Below are 4,913 nucleotides of genomic sequence, written 5' to 3'. Positions count from 1 at the left end.
ATACCATGTGTTTAGTATCATTCGTGAATGAACTCAATGAGATGATGTTAGGCTATGCATGTTTAACTACTAAAAGGCTTAAATCCTACCCATTTGTGTGCTCCATTCACCCTTGTTGCAGCCAAACACTTTAGCCCAATTCTTTCATCACCCACACCATACTCTACCCATTCTAGCCCATTACAAGCCATACCTTATAGTTTGGGGAATACCAATGTGATGAAGACTAAGGGCAGATTGAGTTATAGAACAAGATTGTGGCATGTACCGAGGGCGCCTATGTTGAAGATGCTTCTAAAAAAAAAAAGGGGTTATAAAAAAAAAAAAAAGAGAATTATAATGGATACGAGTTCCAAATCTCCTCATTATAAGACATAGGGCCTGGATGCCAAAAACAAAGAAGAAAGAAAACAAATGCAAATGAAGATCATGATCCTCAAGAACACTTTGGTATGCCCCAAGCTCTAGTATTTCATATCACTTCTCTCGTAACCTATAACCTAAGCCTTAAATTACAATCTTGAGAAAGACCTAGCTGATCATTGAGGATGTATTCATGGGTGATGGTAAGTGTGTGTGTTATCTATATTCTTAGCATTTGATTCATTTCATGAGATCTACTCAGAAATTGTGCTTCCATTTCAGATTTCATATGTGAGAATTTTGATTTCCTTTACATAATTTCACTCATATATGTTGTTGAGAGACTAAACCTTAAGATCTGAGTGAAAATTTGAGTGAAGTCTGTGAGGAGTAGAGTTGAGGCGAATTCTATCTTAAGCATTTGGGTATGGTGACCTTGAAGTTGTAAGACATGGAGAAATATCTTTATATGTTACAATTGATACGATTCTTTGAAGTGGAAAACTTTTGAGTTTGAATGAATGACAAATCTTCATTGGTTCTTATTAGTTTGTTTAAAGCATGTTTTAACCAAGTTGTTTGCAGATTTTGTAAATGTTTGTGGGTGTCATCACTGTAAACCCTCAGGAGACACAACTCCTCCAACTAGGGACACCTAGGGGTTCAAAGGCTTGTTGCACATGCTCAGTGCAATCGTTTGGCCAGCGAAAGTGGTTTAGTTAGATGTTTGTATTTTGTGTGTTTTAGTTTTAAGTTTGCTCGAGGACTAGCAAAAACCAGGTTTGGGGGTATTTGATAGTCACATTTTGCATGCATTTATATCTTCTTTATTTGGCATCTTTGTGATTGTTTTGGAGTAAACTAGTTGCGTTTTACATTGTTTTGTGTTAGTGTGCAGCCAAGTGTGTAATAATATCAATCGGAAGACAAATGATGAAATGTGGTGCAATTCGACCACTTTGGATGGTTCTAAACAGAAAGTGATGCATTGGAGTCACTTTGGGTGGTTCTAAACAAGGCAAAAACATGCAACCACATGCATGTCCACAACCTGCCCGTGCACTCCCATTTGGTTCCAAATCAGATTATGCACCTCTAAAACATCAAAACATGCATTCACATGCATGTCACAACCTTGTGCCGTGTATTCCCTTGCATTTCCACACTCATTCCCATTAACTAAAACATTCAGCAACATTCCACCAACAAACACAATCTGACCGTGCATTCCATCACCTTAATCCACTTCAACCTTGCAGAAATTCACATGCATGAGTCAATTAAAATAGCCACATGCTTGAACATTGTCCATTCCGTGCAGATTCCATATTTTAACACCCATTTCATCCCATCATTCCATGTCATTTCCATTTCCTTCATGTCCAAACCCTGCACTCCCATACCCAATTCCAGATTATTCTAACCAATTTGCAGGTTCCACTCCCTTGCTTGCAGACATTCCACATGTGTTTGGATTAAATAAACCACACACTTGCAGAGCATGTCCATGCTTTGCAGGTATCATGCCAGAAATCCACTCATCCAACCATTTGATGCGATTCCATCTCCTTAATGTCCATACTGTGCACATTCATTCTCTTTTCAGAATTCCTTTCACATGGACCATGTCAGTTTTCCACATGCATTTCTGATTATTCTCCATCATTAGCACATTAAGAAATTCACCAAGGAACACTCACTCATCTATCACTCGGATCAGATTGGAAACACACTCAATTGGCTCCATTTTTCCTTTCCCTGATCCGCACACATGCTCTCCATTGCATTGCATTCCACTTTCTTTTCCTTTCACAGAAACTGTCCATATTCTCTCCATTTTCCCATCCGCAAGTTTTATTCATCATCCAGTCCATTACACACCCTAAAACCTCTCCCATTTCACTCCATTCTCTGTCCATTTCTGTCCTAAGGGCAGAAACCATTCAAACCAAACCAATCTACTTCATCCGCACCACATTTGGAGAAGCAACACCAAGGAACTCTTCAAGGAATTCAACATCAGTTTTGCTTCAAGGGTCCCTTCTACTTAATTCTATGTTCATTCATGTTGTGTATCTTTATGTTAAACATTCTGTAAACATGAATTGTAACTAATCTTTCTCTAGGGATTCGATGTAACCTTGCAAAGTTTGCCATGTAATTAAGTTAGAATGCTCATTTTGTCCATCTATTTCTTGTTTCATTTTCTGTTTTAATGGTGACTTAGTATGTTGATTTTAATGTTTGATCATCATTTGAATTAATCACTAAGTTGTGTAGCCAAGATTAAAGCACACATCATGCATAATCTTGGTAGATATGTGAATGAATGAAGGGAGTGTTTAGCACACATCCTGCCGAATTACTCCCTTTGGTTTTATGAAAGTTTCTTGTACATTACATAATCTTGATTATGAACCAAAGTTGCACATCACAATTAGGTTCATGATTAGAGACATTTGATCAAATCCACACATCATATGGTTGATCATATCCAAGTGAAACAAACTCAAGAAATAGGTAGATGAATGAGTATAAACTAACTTGACAAACATGGACTTAGTTGAGCAATGGTGAAATCGAATCCCTAGTTTCATTTCCATTGATACTATCCCATTACATTAGTTGTTGATTCATTGATTTGTGTTTACTTCATTCTCTTATGCTTTCAAGTTAAAACAACAAATCTGCATAGTTTGATTAGTTTGATTCAAATCTGCCTATTTAGACTAGTTTGATTCATTTCTTAGATTTCTTGCAAACAAGTAGTTACATAGGTCCAATTAGTCCCTGTGGATTCGACACCCTTGCTTGTGCCATTATACTAAATATATTCTAGCATTAGGAAGGAATTATACATCAACAATATGCACGGCTATGGATGTGTGTTTGTGTTGTGAATGGAATGAATGAATTGTGGCTGAAATGCATGCTTATTTATAGGTAAATGAGAGGGAACATGACAGCTAGGAATAGGTGGAAATGTGGCTGCAAGTTTGGTGAATGATTATGAGTGAATGCATGTGAATGTGGCTAGGTTGGAAAGCTGAAATGATGAAGTGGGATGCTGGAAATGCAAAGGAAGCTCACGGCATGGACTTGTTTTGGGTGATGGGTGCATGTGTTGGCTGAATTCTTTGTTGGAAAAGCATGTGAGGGACAACTGGGGTGAATGATGATAAATGCATGTGGAAGTGTGGCTGAATTGAAGGATACATGTGGCTGAAATGAAAGGGAAATGCAAAGGGAAAAACTGGAAAGGGAAGGGTAATGCACGGCAATGAGATGTTTGTGTTAGGTGATGGGTGCATGTGTTGAATTGGTGGTGCAATGATGAAAGAACAAGTGCATGTGGCTGAATTGAATGAATGCAAAGTGAATAAATAATGAAATGGGAAAGCATGTGCAAGGTTGTTGTTGTGATAAGTGATAAGTGTATGGTTATGTAGGTGATAAATGAATGATATGTAGGTGATAAGTGTATGGTTATGTAGGTGATAAATGAATGATATGTTAAGTGATAAATGAATGATATGTTAAGTGATAAATGAATGATATGTTAAGTGATAAATGAATGATATGTGGAGATGATAAGTGTAATATTGTATGATAGGTGGTGATGATAATTTGGTCTTCAATTTCGTCCATCCCTTTTTCTCCAAACATAAGCTATCCATTCCAAGTCCGATTTTGCTCCAAAATGCTCCAAAATGCATCTTTTTGCTTCCTTAGCCATATGAACCTAAAAACACACGAAAGAAGCATAAAGGACTAAAATAACTAAAGAAACATAACGTAAATGCACGAGAACAAGCCATTTAAGTCGCATGAAAGCAGCCTACTGTCCTTAGGAGTAAGGAGGTTCCTAGCTACTATCGTAGCTGTTGTTGCATCGGTCATCATGGAGTCTTCACCTGAAAGAGGACCACTAAAAGATAAAAAAGAAGGGCGCCATACATTACCTTGACGGGGCGCAACCGGATTGATGCGTGATTTATACGCACACAAATTAAACCCTCTTTTTATCAATTGTAGTATAGGTGCAAGTAGGGATCGTTCTAGACCGGGGATTAGGAGGGATTGTTAACCACTTGGATTTGACTCAAAAACGTAAAATAACAATATGAAACACTATACTAGACTCAAAGAATGCAAAACTAAACTTTAAAACACTAAGACAAACCAAAAGACTCAAACAACACAAACACACTCAAATCTGCCTAAAAACCACTTTCTGGGCAGATTTGAGCACAAACACAAATTTGGACGAAATTAAGTAATAACTTGACTGAAGAACGTAAAAACACAATATAAAACACTAAACTAACTCAAAGAATGTAAAACTAAACACTTAAAACATTAAAACAAACCAAAAGACTCAAACATCACCCAAAACACTCAAAACTGCCTTAAAATCACTTTCTGGGCAGTTTTGAGCACTTTGGTGAATTTGGACGAAATTGGGAAATAAAATTGAATCAAAACACTTTAAAACATAAACTAAACAAATTCTAAACACTAAAGAACAAGAAAGTAAAGGGGGGTTTTTA

Source organism: Pyrus communis, chromosome 2 (genome assembly GCF_963583255.1).
Source record: "Pyrus communis chromosome 2, drPyrComm1.1, whole genome shotgun sequence".
Classification (NCBI taxonomy): domain Eukaryota; kingdom Viridiplantae; phylum Streptophyta; class Magnoliopsida; order Rosales; family Rosaceae; genus Pyrus; species Pyrus communis.
Note: the sequence above shows the minus strand (reverse complement) of the source record.